Below are 25,429 nucleotides of genomic sequence, written 5' to 3' on the forward strand. Positions count from 1 at the left end.
TAGAATCTTAAATATTAATTAATTTAAATAATTCCCCAACTTTTCTAGTTTTTAATAGTTTGGAAAATAAAGATCAGTCTTTGAAGATAAAGTCTTTGAAGAAGCTTATTTAAGTGAATTATACCTCCCATTAGAAATTACTCTGAGGCCCTGGCCGGTTTGGCTCAGCGGTTAGAGCGCCCGCCTGCGGTCCGGAGAGACCTGGGTTTGGTTCCTGCTAAGGGCATGTACCTCGGTTGCAGTTTGTCCCCGGCCCTGGTTGGTCGTGTGGGTGGCAGCCACTCGATGTGTCCCTTTCACATCGATGTTTCTCACTCTCTCTCTCCCTCCCACTCTGTCTGTACAAAAAATGGAAAAATGTCCTCGGGTGAGGATTAAAAAAAAAAAAAAAAAAAAAATTACTCTGAGCCCTGGCCGGTTTGGGTCAGCGGTTAGAGCATCAGCCTGCAGTCCGGAGGGACCCGGGTTTGGTTCCCGCTAAGGGCACGTACCTCGGTTGCGGTTTGGCCCCGGCCCTGGTTGGTTGTGCGGGTGGCGACCACTCGATGTGTCCCTTTCACATCGATGTTTCTCTCTCTCTCTCTTCCTCTCTCTCCCTCCCGCTCTATCTGAACAAAAAGTGGAAAAATGTCCTCGGGTGAGGATGATAAAAAATAAATAAATAAATAAATAAATAAAAAAGAAAGAGATTACTCTGAGAGTAAAGAGGAGTGTTGGGATTTTAGGAAAAAGCTCCCTATATTGTGGCTTGTTTTTAGAGGGAGACTGCTGTGATATAAGAAGCAAAGTAAATAGGGTATCTTACTTATTGTTTCAGCTCTAGTACTGAACATATTTTTTTCTCCTCTTCAAAAAGTTTTAAATACTACAACAGAAAACAATATTTTGATTGATTAGATTTTTATTTTATTTAATTAATTAATTTTTATCCTCACTGGACATTTTTTGCATTTATCTTCAGATAGAGCAGGAGGGAGAGAGGGGTGAAGAGTGAGGGAGAGAAACATCGATGTGAGAGAGAGACATTGACTGGCTGCCACCCACACAACCCCAAGCGGGGCCGGGAACAAGATGCAACCAAGGTACGTGCCATTAGCGGAAACTGAACCTGGGACTCTCTGGTCCACGAGCCAATGCTCTAACCACTGAGCAAAACTGGCCAGGGCAGATTCTTTATTTTATTTTAATTTTTAATCCTCACCCAAGGATATTTTTCCATTTATCTTTAGACAGGGGTAGGAGGGAGTGGGAGAGAGAAAAACAGCGATATGAGAGAGACACATCGACCAGTTGCATCCCGCGCGACTCCAACCAGGCTAGGACAAACCACAACCGAGGTACTTGCCCTTGGCCGGAATCGAGCCCGTGACTAATTGGTTCGTGGGCCGATGCTCTAGCCGCTGAGCCAAACCGGCCAGGGTTAGATGTTTATTTTAAAAACAGAACTGGTAGGCCCATGTCCTGAAGGATACTTATTTTACATTAAGGAGAATTTATGATTTGAGATTAAGGTGGAGGATTGCAGTTATTACAGTTCTGTTCTTTTTTTTTTTTTTTCTTTTTTATCCTTTTTTTTTTTTTTTTGTTCAGATAGTGTGGAAGGGGAAGAGAGGAGAAGAGAGAGAAACATTGATGTGAAAGGGACACATCGAGTGGCTGCCACCTCTTGACCCAACCAGGGCCAGGGACAAACTGCAACCGAGGTACATGCCCTTACCGGGAACCGAACCTGGGTCTCTCGGGACCGCAGGCTGAAGCTCTAACCACTGAGCAAAACCGGCCAGGGCAGTTACTACAGTTCTTTTTATCTTGCTCTTCCATTGTAACACTTGTATAGAGAATCTCATGAGGTTTCTACTTTTAAAAAAATTACCTAACACCATTACATGTTTTTGTTTTTCTTTTAAATTTTTATCAATTTTTCTGGCCAGCAAACATTTATTTAGGTATATTATATCCCAAGTATTGTGCATTTAAACATGATTGTCAGCTCCTACTCTCAAAGATTTTCAATTATAAACATATTTAATATGCAAAGAGAGCATAATGGTGCTGTAATTAAAAAATATAATTGGTGAGGTGGAGGCCCAAATCAAGGAGGTCTTCACAAAGATGTTTAACTTTATTTTAAGTCCTCACCTGAGGGTACTTTTCCATCTATCTTAAGATAGAGTGGCAGGGAGGGAGAGAGGGAAGGAGAAAGAGAGAGAGAAAGAAACATCGACGTGAGAGACGCATCAGTTGGTTGCCTCCTGAACGACCCTGACCAGGGCTGGGGACGAACCGCAACCCAGATACGTGCCCTTGACTGGAATTGAACCCTCGACTCTGGTCCTCGGGCTGACACTCTAACCATGGAGCCAAACTGACAAGGGCTGTTGAACATTTTTAAAGAAATCTTGTTACATAGGGGTTCTAGTATATTTATTTTTAGCCATTCTCAGAAGTACATGTTGGTTGGTGAGAGAAGTACCATGTAATTCAGTGTGACTGAGTGATGGGTGAGTATAGAGGAGTGAGTACATTACCCTCATCTGGCCTATAAAACAGGTGGTATACATGGACCATCTTTATCAGATGTGGATTTTTACCTTTTCAAAAAATGTAAATTTTTAGGCTCTGTTTTAGACATAATGCAGTAGAAATTCCATTGTGGGGACATGTGGGATATCTGCATTTTTTTCTGTTTTTTGAAATGAGGGCACAAGGGATCACTGAGTTGCCATAGAAATGATCCTCTACCAGATATTTACCATGTGCCAATACACATTCATAAGAAAAAAAACTTTACACAAAGATTGTTAGTGACTAAACAGCACCAGTTGTTACTGGCAGAATTAGACTGGAACTTCATTCAGCAACCTTGGTACTTGAGTTCCTCAAAGAAAGAATTCAGAGCCATGGAACTCAAATCAAAGGAGAAAGTTCAGTTAGGAAGTCACAGAGGTAAAAAGAAGTGAGCCAGCTGGGCTGCATGGGCTCAAGAAGCAAGTTACAGAAGCAAAATAAAAAGGGCCCTTGGAGCTTAGGAGAAAGAAAAGGTAAGATAACATGCCTGGGGTAAGAAGAAGGGGGAAAGGTGCTGTGTGCTCCAGAGAGAGAGATCACTGATACCTGCATTTATAATAAGCTCCTGAGTTAATTGTTTTTGAGAACCACTGCTTTTGCCCTTTGAGGTACCAGTGGAGGATTTTAAATTACGTTAAGTGATATCATTAGAATTCTCTTTCAGAAAAGCATTACTAGCATTGTGGAAGATGCAACTGTGGGGTGAATGAAGGCAGATAGACCTGTGAGGAGACTATTTAAATAGCAGTACAGGTTGAAAGAATGGATTTGAGAGAGCTTCGGCTGTTGTGGCTCGGTTGGTTGAGCATTGTCCCTTGCACCAGGAGATTACTGGGTTCTCTTCCTGGTCAGGGCATGTACCCTGATTGCCTGGGTTCACTCCCCGGTAGGGGGCAGCAGGAGGCAGCCTTTTTTTTTTTTTTTTAATCCTCCCGCGAGGACACTTTTTGATATTTTGTTCAGATTGGGGGGGGGGAGAGAAACATCGAGTGGCTGCCACCCACATGACCCAACCAGGGCCGGGGACAAACTGCAACTGAGGTACATGCCCTTAGCGGGAACTGAACCTGGGTCTCTCTGGACCGCAGGCCAACGCTCTAACCGCTGAGCCAAACCGGCCAGGGCAAGAGGCAGCCTATTGATGTTTCTCTCACTCTCTTCCTCCCTCACTCCTCTTCCTACCTTCTCTCTAGAGTCAGTAAAAACACTTTAAAAAATGCATTTGAGAGAGATGCAGTATGTATAAAATTAGTAACTGGTTGGATAAGGGAAGTAAGGGAGACAAGGAATGTGGAAAGCGAGGAACTGAGGTGTGTTCTTTTGCTTTTTGGGGGGGCTGTCAAGTAGATGTGGGTGTTGTGAAAGAACAAGAAAGTTCAGAGAGGACCAAATTAGATGAAAAAAATTTTTTTTGTTTTTGTTTGTGTGTTTTAACAGGATAACCATTAGGTGTATTGGAAACTTGAGTTCTAAAACATTTGGTGTTTTTGTGTTTTATATGTCTACCAGTGTAATAAATAATAGAACATTTTTGCTTATTATTGCTCACTAATTTTGTGAAGCATTTTATAATTCTTTCATCAGAATGTATTCAGTGCACTCTGTTGTAGGAGCTGTATTGAGATACTAGAAGATGCTACAGATGGGACAGACAGCAGTAGAATCAAAGGTCACAAAGTGGGGAGAGGAAGGGCATACATTACAAGATTCTCAGTGTTACTGAAGTGTGAGCAAAGGGGCCTGAATAGAAATGAGTCTTGAAATGTGGGCAAGGACCAGATACTAATAAACAATTTTATAAATTGTGTTAAAGCATGTGGGCTTTGGGAAATCCAGAGAAGGCAGCATTGTGTAGTGATTAAGAGCCCCGCCAATGAAGCCCAGATGCCTGTGTTCAGCTTCCAGCTCTGCTGGTTACATAGCTGTGTTATATAATTTTATATTTACAGTTGACCCTTGAACAATAGGGGTTTGAACTGCTTGAGTCCACTCACATGTGGGCTTTTTTCAATAAATAGATAATTGGCCCTCCATATCCTGGTTTTGCATCTGCGATTGGGAATCCTCAGATGCTGAGGGCCAACTGTGCATTGTTCTATGTCATTTTATGTAAGGGACTTAAAGGGTGCTGGAATCAGTCCCCTGCAGAAACCAAGGGACAACTAAAGTTAACTTTTGGGGTAGTCAAGAATTACACATGGATTTTTGACTGTGGAGGGTCAGCAGCCCTAAACCCTCCTCTTTTTCAAGGGTCAACTTTATATAAGGGCTAGTTGTTTCAATTCTTATAGGTAGCTATGAGGAGTAAATGAACACTTGTGAAACACTTAAAGCAGTGATTAGCATATAGTAAATGCAATATTAATATTTGTTAAATGAAAAAAATAATAGGGAGTCAATGAAGGGTTGTTTAAAGTGGAGAAGTGATATGTTCAGATTGTATTTTAAATAGACTCTGGGTGAGGTTTAGAGAATAGATGTTAACAGACCAAGGCTAGATTTATGGAGACTTGTTGAAATTAGTCCAGCTAAGAGATGATGATGTAAACTATGGTAGGTAGTGGTAAGAATAGAAAGAATAATTAAACAAATATTGAGGAGGTAAACTTGGCAGATCAAGATAATTGATTGGATATAGAGGAAGGAAGGAAGGAAGGAAGGAAGGAAGGAAGGAAGGAAGGAAGGAAGGAAGGAAGGAAGGAAGGGAGTCAAGGTTGATTCCCACATAAAGTATTATTTCTAACATTTTTAAAGTGATATTTTAAAATACTTTGGATCTTAGATGTCCTCTCTATGCCAGTGATATTTGAGGTTTTGGGGGCATATTGTGATGGTTCCATAAAAATGAGAACAGCCTGAAATTTCTCTAAATTTATAGCCCTTTGCTATTTTTTTCTTAGTAGGTGGAGATATATATTTTTTAAGGATATACCATTGTGCAGAAAAGTCTCATTTAGCCCAAGTTCGAAGAGCCAGAAAGCTTGAATAATGATTCTGTGTTGCTTTTATGTTATATCTTTATGTTGAGATTATAATTATGAAGATAGTTACACCATGGTAACACTGTAAAAATTGGAAGTGATTGCTGAATTACTTAATAACATTAAAATTTAATTTTATTATATCCATTTTTTTTTAAGGTATGTTTTTACTGGTTTTTTAGAGAGAGGATGGGAGAGATAGAAACATCCATGTGAGAAACATTGATTGGCTGCCTCCTGCACACCCCCTGCAGAGGATTGAGTCTGCAACCCAGGCATGTGCCCTGACCAGGAATCAAACGGGGACCTTTCTGTCTATGGGATGATGTTCCATCCCCTGAGCCACACTGGCCAGGCTATAACCAGTTTTTTTGTTTTGTTTTTTTAAATACTCACCTGAGGATATCCTTCCATTTCTTTTAGACCGAGTGGGAGGGGGAGAGAAACATTAATGTGAGAGAGATACGTTGATTGGTTGCTTCCCTCACGAGCCCAATCAGGGCCAGGGACCAAACCACAACCAAAGCACATGCCCTTGACCAGTATCGAACCCATGACTCTCTGGTTCTTAGGCTGATGTTCTAACCACTGAGAAAACCGGCCAGGGCTATGTCCAGTTTTTGGTGTTTTTTTAAATCCTCACCCGAGGACATTTTTCTGTTTTTTGTTCAGATAGAGTGGGAAGGAGAGAGAGAGAAAGAGAAACAGAGAGAAACATCGACATGAAAAGGGACACATCGAGTGGTTGCCACCTGCATGACCCAACCAGGGCCGGGGACAAACTGCAACTGAGGTTTGTGCCCCAGCGGGAACTGAACCCAGGTCTCTCTGGACCGCAGGCCAATGCTCTCACCACTGAGCCAAACCGGCCACGGCCCAGTTTTTAATTGTTTGTTCATATATGATAAACTTTGATATCCAGAATATTTCATCACCCGTTTATTCCTTGGATAAAGTTTAGCTCCCCTCCCTATTTCTAGATTTGTCAAATTTTAAGATTTTTTTTGTCATTGAGTTCTATAAAAGGGGAAAAAACTTGATTGAATTTAGAACTTTCTTGAATTTGAATTTTTCTTAGATTCTTAATGAACTAGTTAAATGGGTAGGAAGTTCAGTGTAGTTTTAAAATCTGGATCCTGGATTATAATGGTGTACATTCAGATCTCCCCACTAAAGATGATATTAAATTGAACATTTAATGAATTGGAGTGGACATGGGAGAATGTCATTTCAGATAGAACAGCAGCGTACAAAACTTAAAAAACTTATTTATATGTATGCTCAAAAGTAGTTTGGCAGAGGGATTGTAGGGTACATATGGATATGAGTCTGGCTGATTTGGAAGTAAATTTCGAGAAAAGGCAAGTATTATGATCAGATGTGTATTTTAGATAGTTTATGTGGGTGCCAATGAGTAACATGAATTGGAGTTGAAGGTCATTTAGGAGGGTTTTTAAGGAAGGAATGATTAGTGTTTGAAATACAATAGTGACACGGTTGTTGACTGAAGAAAGATTTGGGAAGTAAAGTTGTGAATGAGTAGTGTGGTGGGGAGAGGGAAGTAGTAGAAGATATTTCAGATTTGTACCTTGAGTGAGTAGGTAGAACTGAGCAACTGGGTGTTACTAGCCATAGCAGAGAATAAGAGGAGGAATTATGTGGGATATTAAATAAAGCAGTCAATTAGTTTTCCTTGAACCACAGTTCTCAAGTCACTTTCTTGTCAAAAACCCATCGCCAGCTTTTTTACTATCTTTAGTGAGCTATGTATATAGAAATGCAAAGGGCATGTTGTTAGAAACGTGGTATTTAACACATTAGTTTGATCTTAAGTGGGCACTTGGATTTAATGTATCCTGGCTTACATTTTCATCCTTTTTCTTTTGTTCTTTTTTTTTTTTTTTTAATCCTCACCTGAGGACAGTTTTCCATTTTTTATTCAGATAGAGTGGGAAGGTGAGAGAGGAAGAGAGAGAGAGAGAGAGAAACATCGATGTGAAAGGGACACATCGAGTGGCCGCCATCCACACAACCCAACCAGGGCCGGGGACAAACTGCAGCCAAGGTACGTGCCCTTAGCGGGCACTGAACCCAGGTCTCTGTGGACCGCAGACTGATGCTCTAACTGCTGAGCCAAACCAGCCAGGGCTCTTTCGTTCTTTTTTTCTTTTTTATCCTCACCCGAGGACATTTTTTTTCCCATTTTTTGTACAGATAGAGTGGGAGGGAGAGAGAGAGAAAGAGAGAGAAACATCGACGTGAAAGGGACACATCGAGTGGCTGGCCACCCGCACAACCAACCAGGGCCCGGGACTAACTGCAACCAAGGTACGCGCCCTCAGCGGGAACCGAACCTGGGTCTCTCTGGACCGCAGGCCGATGCTCTAACCGCTGAGCCAAACCGGCCAGGGCTCTTTCATTCTTTTTTTAAAAATATATTTATTATTATTATTATTATTATTATTTGTTTTAGAGAAAGGAAAGGAGAGAGAAATAGAAACATTGATCGATTGCCTCCTGCATGCCCCCTACTGGAGATTGAGCCTGCAACCCTGGCACATGCCTTGATCGGGAATCGAATTTGGACCTCTCAGTCCATGGGACCATGCTCATTTCATCCTTTTCTTATTGCCTGTCATTTTTACTATGATTCAGCTTTATGAATATATTTTCTGTTCCTTTTCTATCAACCTTTACCACTCCCTCCCTTCTCCTCTCCTCTATGTATCCTCTAGCCTATCTATCCTTTGAATCTGCATACCAGATTCTCTTCTTTTTTTTTTTGCAAACTTCCTTAATTTTTTTCACTTGAAAGAAATTTTTTTCCTCTGAATTTGTAATCTACACAAAAATTTCCCTTGTGTATAGCTTGTATAAAATTGTTCTGATGTATCAAATGAGTTAAAGAGTTAGAACAGTACCTAGGACACAGTAAATAGTCAATACATTTTGGTCATTATTATAGTGACGATGATTAAAATGAGTTGATGATAATAGTAATTGGGCAGTCCACCTTTACTTTGTGTCCTTGTGATGGCAAAACTGATTTGTTCTCTGTCTTTGGACACTAGGAAAGCAGTCTTTTACTTTGCTTATTATGTATGTACAAAGTGCAAAAGGGACCTGCTATGTCATCACCTTCAAGGTGCAATTACTCTTTTATACATCTTCACTATTCCTGAGCTCTATTGAGGAAAGTAAAATGGTAGACAAGCCCTGAACACTGATGATCTCATTAAACTTCACCACCATTTGTGGTAGGTGATAGTATTAGTTTCTTTATAGGCTTATAGGCTTAGAAAGTTTGAAAATTTGCCCAAGGTCACATAGTTTGTAAGTGACCAAGTTGATATTTGAACCTTCACTATTCTAAAATTCTATATAGTAGGACCTCAGAAATGCAGGATTTATTCCTTCAGTGCTTACATACCATGTACATGTTCAGCTTGCTGTCAGAGGACCTATAATGGGATCTATCTAGATTCAGAGAAGTCCTTTTTGTTTTTTCTTTAAAAATTTTTTTTGCATATTTACAGTTTATTTTTATTATGAATATGTCAAAAATGCAGGAAAATGTTCCAGAGTAATCAATGTAACAAAATAATCCACATAGCTACCATCAGAATTGACAGATGTTAATATTTTGTAATAATTTGTGTGTTTGTTTGTTTGTTTGTTTGTTTTAAGAAGACATTTTTCCTGGCCTTGCATAGTTAAATTTTTTTTTTTTTTATCCTCACCCGAGGAAATTTTTCCATTTTTTGTTCAGATAGAGTGGGAGGGAGAGAGAGAGAGAGAAACATCGACGTGAAAGGGACACAGTGAGTGGCTGCCACCCGTACAACCCAACCAGGGCCGGGGACAAACTGCAACCAAAGTACATGCCCTTAGTGGGAACCGAACCTGGGTCTCCCTGGACCGCAGGCTAATGCTCTAACTGCTGAGCCAAACTGGCCAGGGCAGTTAAAAATTTTTTTGAGTCAACATTTAAAAATTAGCTATTTAAGTCTCTATTTTTGAATTATCTTGAAAAATTTGGAGCTCTGGCAACAGTGTGTCCCACCTTTTGCCATAGCTGAGTTACAGCTACCCTCCTTTAGATGGGCATAAGCTCTCTTGGGAAACAAAGCCCTATCACTCTGTTATTTTTATTGATTGCCCTTCCACTGTTGTTTATAATGAAAAAATATTTCTCTGACCTGGCCGGTTTTGCTCAGTGGTTAGAGCGTCGTCTCAAGGACCAGGGAGGCCCGGGTTTGGTTCCCGCTAGGGGGGTGCATGCCTTGGTTGCGGTTTGTCCCTGGCCCTGGTTGGGGTCATGTGGGTGGTGACCACTTGGTGTGTGTCTCTCTCACATTGATGTTTCTCTCTCCATCTTCCTCCCTCTCTTCCTTCCGCTCTATCTCAAGATAGATGCAAGGGTGTCCTCGGGTGAGGATAAAAAAATACATATATTTCTCTATGGATGTTTCTATAAAAATGGAAAAAAGTGCCCTGGCCAGTTTTGCTCAGCGGTTAGAGCGTTTGCCTACGGGCCAGAGAGGCCCGTGTTCCGTTCCTGCTAAGAGCAGATACCTCAGTTGCAGTTTGTCCCCGGCCCTGGTTGGGTCATGCAAGAGACAGCCACTCGATGTGTCCCTTTCACATCGATGTTTCTCTCTCTCTCTCTCTCTCTCCCTCCCACTCTGTCTGAACAAAAAATGTCCTCGGGTGAGGATGAAAAAAAAAAAAAAGGAAAAAAGTATAGCTGAGCAATTGCAATACTCAAGAAAATGTAGAACAGCATGTTTATTTAGAGGTAAAGAATATTGTAATATTAGTATGTGAACAGAATGAGTTCTGTATGGAAAGATTACATCCTTGCCTGCTTTGCTCATTTATATTGCCTGCATTGTTTTCTGCAGTTTGTAATCTCTGCATTTTTGTGCAAGTAGGTATATGTATGAGGGCTGCCATACAGTATAGCTGAATATCAAGAAGATAGGGAGAGAGTTTGTAAGTCATGAAGTTCTGTACAAATGCAAGATATTTTCCTGTTCTTTTAGCTGTTATAAACATCTGTGCTCCAGAAAGGTTTTAAGCAGACAGGTTGAAAACTGTTGTTTTTCCCCCTCACCCAAGGATATTTTCCATTTTATCACCAGATAGAGTGGGAGAGAGGGAGAGAGAGACAGAGAGAAACATCAATGTGATAGAACCACATTGACAGGTTGCCTCCTGGGACAAACCACAGTCAAGATACATGCCCTTGACTGGAATTGAACCCATGACTCATTGGTCCGCAGGCCAACACTCTAACCAGTGATCCAAACCAGCTAGGGTGAAAACTGTTTTAATCTCCTTGGCCATCCTACCTTTCAGCATTGTACCTAAAAACATTTTTTTTAAATTGATTTTTGAGAGAAACATTCAGCATTGTATTTTTTTGTTTGTTTTGTTTTTTGTTAATCCTCACCCGAGGATATTTTTCCATTGATATTTAGATAGAGTAGAAGGGGAAGGAGGGATGAGAGAGAGAGAAAGAGAAACAAACATAGATGTGAGACAGACACATTGATTGGTTGCCTCCTGCATGACCCCAACTGGGGCCAGGTATTGAACCTGCAACCCAGGCATGTGCTCTTGACCGGGAATCAAACCTGAGACCCTTCGTTCCTCGGGCTGACACTCTAACCGCTGAGCAAAACCCGTCGGAGCAGCACTGTATTTTTTTCTTCTTCTTTTTTTTTCAATTGATTTTTGACAGAGAGAGAAATGTTGATTTGTTGTTTCACCTACTTATGCATTCATTGGTTGTTTCTTGTATGTGCCCTGACTGGAGATCAAACTTGGCATATTGGGCAATGCTCTAACCAACTGAACTACCTGGCCAGGGCTCAGCACTGGTTTTAACTACCTTATATACCTTATATAGAGGCTAAAAATGGATGGTCTAGGATACAGATCACAAACATGTTTTGTCTGCTTAGTGATTTTATTTTTAATTGAATTTACTTAAAAAAAAAACCAGTTCTACCACTGTTTTTTTATTGCCAGCTGATTCACACTTTTACTTGCCAACTTATTCTCTGTATTTGATTTGTTACCCTTTAAGGCAGAGGTTCTCAACCTGTGAGTCGCGACCCCTTTGGGGGTCGAACGACCCTTTCACAGGAGTCGCCTAAGACCATCGGAAAACACATATTTCCAATGCCAATTCATAACAGTAGCAAAATTACAGTGATGAAGTAGCAACAAAAATAATTTTGTGGTTGGGAGTCACCACAACACGAGGAACTGTATTAAAGGGTCGCAGCATTAGGAAGGTTGAGAACCACTGCTTTAAGGATATTTATAAAGTTGTATAAACTACAAAATACCACAGATTAAAAGTGAAGAGAGCCCTGGCTGGATTGGCTCAGCGGTTAGAGTGTCAGCCTGTGGTCCGGAAGGACCCAGGTTCGGTTCCCACTAAGGGGCATGTACCTCGGTTGCAGTTTGTCCCTGGCCCTGGTTGGGTCGTGTGGGTAGCGACCACTTGATGTGTCCCTTTTACGTCGATGGTTCTCTCTCTCTCTTCCTCTCTCTCCCTCCTGCTCTATCTGAACAAAGAATTGGAAAAATGTCCTCTGGTGGGGATAAAAAAAAAAAGTGAAGAGAAAGAAGAAACAAAAAGGGTAAGGCTAAAGTGGAATTAGGATGTAGGCCGAATATCACAATATTCTTGCTACAGGTACAGCATAGAATTGACTCAGCTTTCTGTGAGCTAGCAGGAGGAAAAAAACCTGTTAGGTTATTTTTCAGTGTTCCTAAGGTAAAAAGAAACCAGTTCAGAAAGATAGCTGACCACTTGACACTGTCAGACAAGAATTTCTCATAGGGATCCTCATAAAGAGGGATTTATGTAATTATCATTACTCTCATCAGTATCTCTAAGGTGGGTGGATGTCTAGTATTTAACAACATTCAAGACGGGAAGACCAACTACATCACATGAGGGTGAGTTTCAAAGAGTAGGTAGATTGTCCTTCGATGTCTGACTAGTGGATATTAGTTTCCCTCAATCTAGTTCTTGATATGGATTGAAATTAAGCTCTTTGGCAAGTACTTCAAGTGTGGATGGTCTGTACATCAAATACAGACTATTTATATATTTTTTGTGAAAACCTAGTTTTATCCAAATAGAATTTGTAGGTTAAGATTATTACAAAATGATTTTGAATCTGCTACATCCCTGTCTTCTTGTTTGAAGGTGGATAGAGAAAGTATTCTTCCAAAATGATAAAGTCATTGAGAAATAGATTTCAAGAAAAAAGGGGCCACTACGCAATCCAGTTTTACGCTCCTGGAAATCAGTTGCTTCAGTAGAAGACCATTTCTATGCAACAGGACTCACGGTGGTTTTCAGCATAGATTAAATGTAAAGAGGTATTGTTTTTGTCTGTCTGTAGTAGATATAGTCTCTGCCCTCAAGAAACATACTAATATATGACTCTGCCTCTTCTTTCTTCACATTGTGCTCAAGACTCCCCTTTATTTAAAAATGAGTTAAGATTTTTTTCTTCAATTCTGCCAGACTGCAGTTTTTGTTTTTTTTTTATTCCTCACTCAGGGATATTTTTCTATTTATCATCAGATAGAGTTGGGGGGGGGGGAGAAACATCCATGTGATAGAGCCACCTCCATTGGTTGCCTCCCATACGACCCGTCCAGGGTCAGGAATGAACTGCAACTGAGGTACGTGCCCTTGATCGGAATCAAACCCGTGACTCATTGGTCTGAGGGCTGATGCTCTAACCACTTAGCCATACCGGCCAGGGCGAGACTGCAGTTCTTTATCTTATTAACTTTGTTCCTGAATCTCTTGAGTTTACAGTCAAAACCACACTTTAATTTCTTACTGATGTTGGCTTTTTTTTCTTTATTGATATTAAAGAGAGAGGAAGGGAGAAGGAGAGAGAGAGAGAAACATTAATGAGAGAGACATTTGATTGACTGCCTCCTGCATGTCCCCCACGGGGGATTCAGCCTGCAACCTGGGCATGTGCCTTGACTGGGAATTGAACCAGCGCCCTCTTGGTGCATGGGTCGATGCTCAACCACTGAGCCACACCAGCTGGGCGATGATGTTGGCTTTTTGTATTTCTTAGTTTTCCATCCTTAGCCACAACTTCTTAGCAATACAGTAAAATCTTGATATAACGGACTTATTCACATGATGGTAGCTGTCAAAGTCGAAAGTCTGTTGTATAATAAAGTAGGTTTTAAAAGATTGACAAATTAGTTTACCTGTTCTTACTCATATAGACAACATTGTGTACTTAAAATTAAGTATGTATGAAAAGTTGAATTTTACAGAAAAGTATCCTGTATGTATTATTGTAATTTTAAATATATACTAAATAGATCTATTAAATGCATGCATTTACCAGTCATTGGGAGTAAACAAATGTACACAGCTGGAGCGTGGTTTAGCATTCATCAGAACATTGGCCAGCACTGGTTAAAACTGCTGCAGAAAGTCACACCATGCAACAATGGAACCAATTTCCGCTCCACGTGGTGTGATCATGTGCTAATCATTCATCGAACATTGTTTATGAGTGGACGACTCTTGGATTTAAAATGTAGACTATAGTTGTAGATAATGTAATTTTTATGTCAGCGAAATTACTACAGTGTTTTTTCCAACATATGGCCTATTCACTACAATTTGTTAAAAATAACAGTGAAGTAATAACAAAAAAAACCCGTTAATTTAATTACAAGCAAATCCTGGTTGAAAACATTTAAAAATTAACAGGGTGTTAATTTTCACATGACAAAGGGACTGGAAATTTTGTCCATTAAATCTGAAGTCTGTGCCCTAGCCAATTTGGCCCAGTGGTTAGAGCGTCGGCCTGCGGTCCAGAGAGACCCGGATTTGGTTTCTGCTAAGGGCACGTACCTCAGTTGCGGTTTGTCCCCAGGCCTGGATGGGTTGTGCAGGTGGCAACCCTCGATGTGTCCCTTTCACAGCGATGTTTCTCTCTCTCTCTCTCTCTCTCTCTCTCTCTCTCTCCCTCCCTCCCTCCCTCCCTCTCCCTCCCTCCCTCCCTCCCTCCCTCCCTCGCTCCCTCCCTCCCTCCCTCCTACTCTATCTGGACAAGAAATGGAAAAAGGTCCTCAGGTGAGAATTAAAAAAAAAAAATCTGAAGTCTGTTAAATTGAGGTCTGCAAAATTGAGAGTTTACTGTATTGTATTTTCCAACTACTTAAAATATTTTTGTGCCCTGGCTGGTGTGGCTTAGGTGGTTGAGCGTTGTCCCATGCACCAAAAGGTCGCGGGTTTGTTCTATTCCCAGTCAGAGCACATATCCAAGGTTTTGGGTTCTATCCCTGGTTGGGGTGCATATGGGAGGCAATCGATTGGTTTTTCTCAAATCAGTGTTTCTCTCCATCTCCCTTCTTCTCTCTCTAAAATATCAATAAAAACATTTTAAAAAATAGTTTTTTATTTGACTATTTTGTTGTCATGTTCTTTTTTTTTAATTTTTAAACTTTTAAAAAATCCTCACCCGAGGATAGTTTTCCATTTATCTTCAGACAAAGTGGGAGTGAGGAGGAAGAGATCGAGAGAGAGGGAGAGAGAGAGAAACATTGATGTGATAGAAACACATCAACTGGTTGCCTCCCATACCAGGGCTGGGGAACTACCACAACTGAGGTACGTGCTCCTGACCGGAATCAAACCTGAGACTCTCTGGTCCATGGGCTGATGCTCTAACCACTGAGCAACACCGTCCAGGGCTGTTGTCATGTTTTATATTTAACATATTATTTTCTCTTTCTCTGAAACCTGCCTCAAAAAATTGCCAATCGTTTTCATCTTCTTTAGTCTTTCAGTTTAAAAAGCTGACTTGGTTAGTCCTCAGCTCATATTATATTCTGTCACCTTCTTTTCAGTCCCTACCCTCCCACCTCACTCTTAACTAGATTGTACATTCCCTTAGGGGTGGATTACATATCATTTTTATTTTTTTGAAACCTCATAGGCAGAATCTAGCATAATAGTCAATGAATGAATGAAAGGATATATATAGCTTACATATTTTTTTTTCCTGTTTATCCTCATCCAAGGACATTTTTCCATTTTTTGTTCAGATAGAGTGAGAGGGAGAGAGAGGAAGAGATAGAGAGGGAGAAATATCGATATGAAGGGAACACATCGAGTGGCTATCTCCCACACGACCCAACCACAGCCGGGGACAAACTGCAACTGAGGTACGTGCCCTTAGCGGGAACTGAACCCGGTTCTCTCTGGGCTGTAGGCCGACGCTCTAACCACTGAGCAAAACCAGCCAGGGCTATATATAGCTTACATCTTTAACTACATTGTAAGTTTCTTATGAACAAGAACTAAACATTGCTTTTATGTCGCATGTAGCTTTCCATAGGTGAGGCACATAGGTTAACTGTGTTGAGTTATATGGCACACAGCTATGTGTTATTTGGTTTTAATATTGAGTACTTGGTACATCCTCAGTAAATAAATTGGATAATTGACACCGAAAATATAGTTGTTTCACTGGAGGCAAACATTGGTGTGGATTATAGTATAAACTAGAAGTTAGTTCAGTTGAGATACTGCAGGTTTTCCTTGGGTTGCTATAACACCTGGGCAGTTCCTTGGATGTAAACAAGAGATCTGCCTTTAGGACCAAGATCATATTCTAGGGAAAGCCATCTTTCAAGAGTGTCTAGTGAACTGTGTCAAAAAAAAAATTTCAGCCCTGGCCAGGTGGATGAGTTGGTTTAGAGTGTCATTTCTATATGCCAAGGTTTCGGGTTTGATCTTTGGTCAGGGCACACACATACAAGAAGCAACTAATGAACGCATAAATAAGTGGAACAGCAAATCAGCGTTTCTCTCCCCCTTCCTCTCTCTCTCTCAAATAACATTTAAAAGTTTCACTTTTGCATAATTGATATTTGACCATAAAGCTCCCCCCCCCCCAATTAATCTAGATTCTTCCATCCTAGGTTAATCCTCTGTCATCTACTTCCAGCCTCCTCCTGCTTTAATATCTCATGTTATCTCCAAACAATCACCATGAAATAAGCAGTTTTAGAACATTGTCCTAAAGAATTACAGTGATTTCTACCCTGCCGGTTTGGCTCAGCGGTTAGAGCGTTGGCCTGTGGACCAGAGAGTCCCGGGTTCGATTCCCGCTAAGGGCACGTACCTTGGTTGCAGTTTGTCCCCGGCTCTGGTTGGGTCGTGTGGGTGGCAGCCACTCGATGTGTCTCTCTCACATTGATGTTTCTCTCTCTTCCTCCCTCTCTCCCTCCAGCTCTATTTGAAGATAAATGCAAAAATGTCCTCGGGTGAGGATAAAAAAAAAAAGAAAGAAAGAAATACAGTGATTTCTGCCTTGTTATAATTCCTCTGGGCTAACTGTGTTAGTAGTCACCATACCGTATGCTTAAAAAATGCACATAGTGCCTGGCTGGTGTGGCTCAGTGGATTGAGCGTCTTCCCATGGACTGAGAGGTCCCAGTTCTATTCCTAGTCAGGGCATATACCTGGGTTGCAGGCTCGATCCCTGGGGGAGGAAGGGGCATACAAGAGGCAGCCGATCGACGTGTGTCTGTCTCATCAATGTTTCTATCTCTCCCTTCCTCTCTAAAAAAATCAATAAAAAATTATTTTTAAAACTGCACATAGAACAGTTTGTTTTCTATTATTGTCTGTATGCTTGGAAGTATTAGCAAACTCTTCTTGTGTTAAGGCGATGGATTTTTTGTGTGACCTGGTTTGACTTTTAGTATATTAGCTCTACAGAGCTGTTGTTGCATTTGTCTAATTGTCGCTTGAAAATGTAGCATTGGTAGGCAGAAATCAGAATAATGATATGAATGTTGGAGGGTCAAAAGGCCTTTAATTTTTAAAGTTTCAGTGTAAAGTTAAGACAGCCAAATGATTTTTCTACAGGATTTTTAAATTGTTTTACTGTCTCTGATATGTTAATTAGTGTTCGGTTTAAAAAAAAAAAAAAATTACGTATACCCTGGCCAGTTTGGCTCAGCAGACCAAAGAGTTGCAGGTTTGATTCAGGTCAGGCACGTACCTCGGTTGTAATTTGTCCTGGCCCTGGTTGGGGTTATGTGGGTGGCAACAGGTCGATGTGTCTTTTTCACATCGATGTTTCTCTCTCTTCCTCCCTCCCTCCCTCCCACTTTATCTGAAGATAAATGCAAATATGTCCTCAGGTGAGGGTTTTTAAAAAAAGAAAAATTATGTCAAAACCAGCCCCAAGCCCTGGCCGGTTTGGCTCAGCGGTTAGAGCATCAGCCTGCGGTCCACAGAGACCCAGTTTCGGTTCCCGCTGAGGGCATGTACCTTGACTGCAGTTTGTCCCTGGCCCTGGTTGGGTTGTGCGGGTGGTGGCCACTCTATGTGTCCCTTTCACGTCGATGTTTCTCTCTCTCTCTTCCTCTCTCTCCCTCCTGCTCTATCTGAATAAAAAAATGGAAAAATATCCTCGGGTGAGGATAAAAAAAAAAAAAAAAAGAAAAACCCAGCCCCAAACAGCGGGACTTTTATGTTTGCCCATATTTCAGATTTTGATTTTTAGCATTTTTTTGTTTTTTGTTAATCCTTACCTGAGGATATTTTTTTAATTGACTTTTAGATAGATTGGAAGGTTGTGGGGAGAGACAGACATCAATTTGAGATAGACACGTTGACTGGTTGCCTTCTGCACGACACCAACCTGGGTTGGGGATCAAACCTGCAACTCAGGTACGAGCCCTTGACTGGAAATCGAACCCGCCAACACTCGAACCTCTGTGCCAGACTCGCCAGGGCTTTTTTGAATTTTTTATAAAAGAAGATGAGAATAAAGTGATACTGTGCATCTTTAGTTCTAAGAGCACAGTACATTTTTAGTTTTACTATGACGCCTATCCTACTCATTTAAAAACACTAGATGCTATGCTTGCTTCGGCAGCACGTACACTAAAATTGGAACGATATAGAGAAGGTTACCATGCCCTCTGCGCAAAGATGACACGAAAATTCGTGACACATTCCATATTTAAAAAGTAAATAAATAAAATTAAAACACTAGATACTTACTCTGTGTTAATTATCATGATATTTTGTAGAGATATAACAAGGAGTGAATATGTTGCAGCTTTGGAGGACAGTTGTTGAGGAGACACCATCAAGGCAGATAATTACAGTGTAGTGTGAGAATCATTAAATATGTGTATGTACAAAGAACTATGAAATCAGAGGAGGGAGTTACTCTGCTTAATTTTCTTTTTTTTTTTTAATTTTTTTTCTTTATTGATTTTAGAGAGGAAAAGAGAGGGAAGGATAGAAACACCAATGAGAGAGAACATCGATTGGCCGCCTCCTGCATGCCTCCCACTGGGGATTTGGCCCACAACCTGGGTATGTGCCCTGATCAGGAATTGAACCGGTGACCTCTTGGTGCATGGGTCGACGCTCAACCTCTGAGCCACGCTGGCCGGGCTGTTTGCTTATTTTTTTTTATGAAAACTCTATATAAATATCAGTTCTGCTATTTATGCTAGCTGCTGAGAACTTACCTAATGCTGTTTAAATACCATTGATAAGTATTAGGTTGAACCTGTGTAGTTGCTATTATTGGCAGTTTTATATGGCTTACTCCTAATATATTTTGATATGGCAATTAAACAAGAAAATAAAACATTGTTAATATATTTTGCCAATAATGTATGTCAGTTGTTGGGTAATATTTTATTAAAATAAAGCTTTGAATATTGAGTAAATGTGCCATTCGGGGGAAACAATTTGAAAAGTTCAGCTTGGTTTCTCTTTTTAAGAAGCTATATATGAAATAATTTATTAACTATAAATTGCTATGCCTGTATAAGTTATTTATAATTGCCGATTGCTGTGCAAATATAATTATTTGGAAAGTCTTGCTTTCAAAGTTTGATTCCTTACAAACATTTTTTGAGTGCCAAACACTGTTACCTGATACTAGAGCGACAAAGAAATTCAGTTCAGTGTTTGCTCTTAAGGAGGTTAGTCTGGTATTAAAGATAGCGTGTATGTAGTTACAAAGAATGTGGGAGTCAGCACAGGGTAGTCAGTGATTTTTCAAATTTATCTTAGCACTGGAAACTTTTACCCAAAAAAATCTTGCACAGAAACCCAATACCTAAACAGATAAAAAGGGAATCCTGTCTATTTGGCCTCCTCTCTGTCCTCATTCCTGCTCTTTGAAACCACTGAAATGGGAATACAAACAAACCTGGTTTGAATCTGGGTCCTGCCACTGTCTAGCTATTTGACCTTGGATACATGACCTAACCTTAGTGAACTTGTTTCCTCCTCTCTTAAATGAGGATATTAATTTTTTTTTGCTGGGTTTTGGAAGAATTGAACATTGTAGGAGAGGGACCTAGGATGAAATGGCATTTAATAAACACAACTATCAGGATTATATGTACATGACACAGTAAGACTGAAGAAGAGGGTACCTACCTCTGCCAGCGGGGATGTGCTGGCCAGGTAGGACTTCACGCAGGTGGTGATTGGTTGCCTTCAGGCTGCATATTGAAGGGGAATGGAAAATTACAAGACATAAGGGTGAGGGGCATGTAACCCCAAATAAAACATTTTAATAGTGAAGACTTGGGCATGTGGAATGCTACTTCATGATACCTTTCTGGAGATAAATGGCCTCCCCTGCATTCTACGTAGCTTTTCCTTAATGTTCTTTGACTCACACTTTAGTATTAGGCCAGGCCAAGGTGGGAGTCACTACTTACTTTGACTAATTATAAAGGTGTTTTTATCGATTTCTTTTTGGAGAGAGATAGAAACATTCATGTGAGAGAGACATTGATTGGCTGCCTCCTACACCTCCACTACTGGGGATTGAGCTTGCAACCTGGGCATGTGCCCTGACCTCTCTCTCAGTCCCTGGGTTGACACTAAATCCACTGAGCCACACTGGCTGGGCTTACTTTGACTAATTAAATTGACTCGTTACCTAAAGGAAAAAGTACTCTAAACCTGAATTTATAAGCTGTCTTGCTTATAATATAATGAAGCATTTATAGACAAGTCTTTTCTAAGTGCATTTGCATTAGTGTCTTGAAAATTAGGTATCTTTATGCCCTCCTCTAAGGTCTTAGTAGGTGAGTTTTTATTTTTTAAATGCCTAAGATTCAAGATAATGAGACTATTGCTATGGTAAATTGCTAGTGGATATATATATATATATATATATATATTTTTTTTTTAATCCTCACCCGAGGATATTTTTCCATTTTTTGTACAGATAGAATGGGAGGGAGAGAGAGAAAGGGAGAGAGAGTGAGAAACATCGACGTGAAGGGACACATCGAGTGGCTGCCACCCGCACGACCAACCAGGGCCGGGGACAAACTGCAACCGAAGTACGTGCCCTTAGCGGGAACCGAACCCGGGTCTCTCCGGACCGCAGGCCGACGCTCTAACCGCTGAGCCAAACTGGCCAGGGCGCTAGTGGATATATTTACTTTGAACTTTTTTCTTTTTCTTTTTTCTAATCCCCACCCAAGGATATGTTTTTATTGATTTTTAAAGAGAGGGGGAGAGAGAGAAACATTGGTGAGATAGAGAAACATCAGTTGGTTGCCTCCCTTATGAACCCCTACCAAGAATTGAATGCATTAGTTTTGTTGTATCGGATAACTCTCCAGCCAGCTGATCCACCCAGCTAGGACTACTTTGATTTTTTGAGAGAGCTAGAAAGTTTCTACGAAAAGCTAATGAATCATAATTGGCTACTTTTTCTACCTCAACAATGAAAGATCTTTTCTCTTTAAAACAATCACATTTTAGGCGAAACATTTCACTGTGATAGGCTAACACAATGAAGGAGTATTAAGTAAAATGGAAGAGATATAGAAACTATGATTGATATATGTGCTATAATCATATAGCACTTACTATGTACCAGGCACTCTTGTAAGCAGATGTATCAACTCATTTAATTTGACAAACTCTGTGAGGTAGATACTGTTATTAAAGGTAGCCTGTTTAAGATAACTGTCCATTTTAGGGGGATTGCAAACTATAGCTGGCAAGCCAAATCCTGCTTGCTACTTTTTGTACAACCTGTGAGCTAAGAATGAGTTTTACAATTTTAGTGGTTGGAAAAAAGCAAAAGAATAATATTTTGTAAAGTTTTATTTTGTACAGATTTTAATAAAATTTATTTTGTAAAGTAGTTTATAAAATTAAAATGATAAATTATTAATGATTTTTTAAAAATTATATGAAATTCTGCTCTGGCTGTTTTGGCTCAGTGGTTGGAGCATTGGCCTACAGACCAGAGTTGCAGGTTTGATTCTGGTCAAGGGCACATACCTTGGTTGCGGTTTGGTCCCTGACCCTGGTTTGGGTCATGTGGGAGAGGCAACCAGTCAATGTTTCTTTCCCTCTCTCTCCCTCCCTTCCTCCCACTCTATCTGAAGATATATGGGAAAATATCCTCTGTTGGGAATTAAAAATGAAAAAAATTATATGAAATTTGGTCCTGGCCGGTATAACTCGGGTTAGAGCATTGTCCCGTGCACCAAAGGGTTGAGGGTTCTATTCCCTGGTCAGGGCACATACCCAAGTTGCAGGTTCCACCTTGGGTCAGAGAGTGGACAGGAGGCAGCCAATTGATGTTTCTCTCTCACATCAATGTTTCTCTCTTTCTCTTCCTCTCTCTCTAGAATCAATGGAAAAACATATCTTTAGGTGAGGATTAAAAAACAAAATTACATGAAATTCAAATTTCAGTGTCCATAAAGTTTTATTGGAAAAGAGACACACTTGTTACTTTATATATTGTTTTTATTGTTTTCTTGCTACTGAAACTGTAAGTTTGGCAAAACCTGGAATATTTGCTGTCTGGCTTTTTTTTCCCTTAATCCTCACCTGAGGATATTTTTCCACTGACGTTTTTAGATAAATGGGAGGGAGAGAGTGAAAAACATCAATGTGAGAGAAACACATCGATTGGTTGCCTCCCACATGACCCTGACTGGGGCCTGGGATTAAACCCAAGGCTCTGGTCCACAGGCCGATGCTCTGACCACTGGGCAAAACTGGCAGGGTTGCTGTTTGGCTTTTTACAGAAAGCTTGTTCACCCCCTGGTCTAGATACAAAGGAGAAAAGATACAATCAAGATAAAAAGCAACAAAATCAATATACATGTAAAAGGAAGTCTTTATTAGAACATACCAGGAAGGTTAGATAATTATATAATGAACAAGCCAACTATTTTTTTAATTTTTAATTTTTTAATCCTCACCCAAGGATATTTTTTCATTTTTATCATCATCATGATAGAGTGGGAGGGAGGGGGCGAGAGAGGGAAACATCAATGTGAGAGAGACACATTGACTGGCTGCCTCCCGCATGACCTGATCAGGGCCAGGGAGAAATCGCAACCGAGGTACGTGCCCTTGACTGGAATTGAACCCACGACTCATTGGTCTGTGGGCCAGTGCTCTAACCACGGAGCCAAACCGGCCAGGGCCCACATTGATGTTTCTGTCTCTCCTTTCCTCTCTTTCTTTCATTTTTAAATCCTTAACCGAGGACATTTTTGCATTTATCTTCAGATAGAGCAGGAGGGAGAGAGGGAGGAAGAGAGAGAGAGAAACATCAATGTGAGAGAGACACATCGAGTGGCTGCCACCCACACGACCCCAACCAGGGCTGGGGACAAACTGTAACCAAGGTACATGCCCTTAGCGGGAACCAAACCCGGGACTCTCTGGTCCACAGGCCAGTGCTCTAACTGCTGAGCCAATCCGGCCAGGGCCCTTCCTCTCTTTCTTTTAAAAAAAAAAAAAAAATCGATAAAAATATTTAAAAAAATTAAAACTGTTAATAAAAGCTTAGCTACAATGATAAATGCTTACTTATTTCAGAATATTGAATTGATCTCTTTTTCCTGTTAATATATCTCTTTAAGATATACCTGAGGGCCCTGGCCGGTTTGGCTCAGGGGTTATAGTGTCGGCCCATGGACCAGACAGACCCAGGTTCAGTTCCTGCTAAGGGCATGTACCTTGGTTGCAGTTTGTCTCTGGCCCCGGTTGGGGTCATGTGGGTGGCACTCACTCGATGTCTCTCTCTCACGTGGATGCTTCTCTCTTTCTTCTTCCTTCCTTCCCTCTGGCTCTATCTGAAGATAAATGCAAAAATGTCCTTGGGCGAGGATTAAAAATATATATATGTATACCTAAGGAGTTTTGTTAATATTTCTTTGAATTTGAGTGACAGTTTTTGCAATGACCTTTGAAATCTTAAGTATCTTGACCTCACAATTTTACATTTGCCCATGGATCCCAGTTAATATTTTCTGACACTGATCATTTCTTGATTTTTCCTTTGTAATTTTGCTTTTGACCCTTTAGGACTAGCTATAATTTGAGGATGTACATCAGAATCACCTGGAGAAATTTAAAAAATTGAGATACCTCCTCAGAATCTCTGAGGATAAGGTCCTACCTACCATGATTATTTTCAAAAAGTTACTCAGGTGGTTTTCTTTTTCTTTTTTTTTTTTAAATCCTCACCTGAGGATTTTTTTTTTTTTGGATTTATCTCCAGAAGGACAGAGAAACATCCATGTGAGAGAGACACATCGACTGGTCGCCACCTACACAACCCACCAGGGCTGGGGACAAACTACAACCCAGGTATGTGCCTTTAGCGTGAACCGAACCCGGGACTCTCCGGTCCGTGGGCCGATGCTCCAACTGCTGAGCCAAACTGGCCAGGGCTACTCAGGTGGTTTTAATGTATATGTCTAGTTAAGATCCATAGTTACTTCTGTCTTCAACTATTTTAGTAAATCCAGTTTGAAAAATACACATGTTCTCAGAGGTGTTTTTCTTTTCTTTATTTTTTAAAAAATCCTTACCCAAGGATATTTTCCCAGTAATTTGTAGGTAGTGCGGAAGGGAGGGAGGGAGGGAGAGAAACATTGATATTAGAGAGACACTTTGATTGGCTGCTCTCCGCATGACCCCAACTAGGGCCAGTGATCGAACACGCAACCCAGGTACATGCCCTTGACTAGAATCGAACCTAAGACCCTTCGGTCTGTGGGCTGACTCTCTAATCAATGAGCCAAAGTGGCCAGGGCTCAGAGATGTTTTTCAACTTAAAGAAGCATTGCCTGAATGTTTGTAAACTTGTAAAGGTCAGCAGCATCTATTTTGTAAATTTGTTTTTTCCTTTGATGTCACTCAATATAATCTAAGTTGGAAGTTACTTTAGAAAACAAGTAGCCCGGGCCGGTTTTCCTCAGCGGTTAGAGTGTCGGCCTGCGATCCTGAGAGACCGAGGTTCGGTTCCCACTAAGGGCATGAACCTCGGTTGCAGTTTGTCCCCAGCCCTGGCTGGGTCGTGCGGGTGGCAGCTGCTCGATGTGTCCCTTTCACACCAATGTTTCTCTCTCTTCTCTCTCCCTCCCACTCTATCTGAAAAAAAAAAAAAAGGAAAACTGTCCTCAGGTGAGGATAAGAAAAAAACAAGTAGTATAATTTAGCATTCTTCATTTTTATGAGATACTTATTTCACATTATAGGATCCCAGTGAATCTGGAAATAATGGATTTGATAACGTAGAATACAATTTATAGGAAACCCAACATTTTTCGAAGAAACAGTTTACATTCAAGACCATTTTGTTTGTCAGTGTTTTTATTAGGCTGTATGTCTCTGAATCGTTGCTCCTCCCCTGTTACTTTTATTTAAGTGTATTTTGACACTGAGATTTTTTTTCTAAATTTTTTTTATTGATTTTAGAGAGAGAGGAAGGGAGAGGAGAGGAACAGAGAGATAGAAACATCAATGAGAGAGA

General features: G+C 40.6%; 1 protein-coding gene and 1 non-coding gene across 12 annotated transcripts in view; both read left to right on the forward strand.

Moving 5' to 3' along the window:
* Positions 1 to 25,429, forward strand: part of PAFAH1B1 (platelet activating factor acetylhydrolase 1b regulatory subunit 1) — an 88,007-nt gene that overhangs the window by 8,128 nt on the left and 54,450 nt on the right. For 7 of the 11 annotated variants that reach the window (XM_036270000.1, XM_036270003.1, XM_036270002.1 and 4 more), the window contains exon 2: positions 12,781 to 12,956. The exons of 3 other annotated variants lie outside the window; for them this stretch is intronic. The gene's annotated coding sequence lies outside the window, so the exon portion shown is untranslated. The remainder of the gene's footprint in view (positions 1 to 12,780; positions 12,957 to 25,429) is intronic. One more of the 11 variants, XM_036269994.1, reaches the window with a different exon arrangement.
* LOC118635101 lies at positions 18,505 to 18,611 on the forward strand. Its single transcript, XR_004960445.1, has one exon. It is a non-coding gene; the product is annotated as a U6 spliceosomal RNA (small nuclear RNA).

The sequence above is a fragment of the Molossus molossus genome, unplaced genomic scaffold (genome assembly GCF_014108415.1).
Source record: "Molossus molossus isolate mMolMol1 unplaced genomic scaffold, mMolMol1.p scaffold_m16_p_19, whole genome shotgun sequence".
In the NCBI taxonomy this organism is placed as follows: Eukaryota; Metazoa; Chordata; class Mammalia; order Chiroptera; family Molossidae; genus Molossus; species Molossus molossus.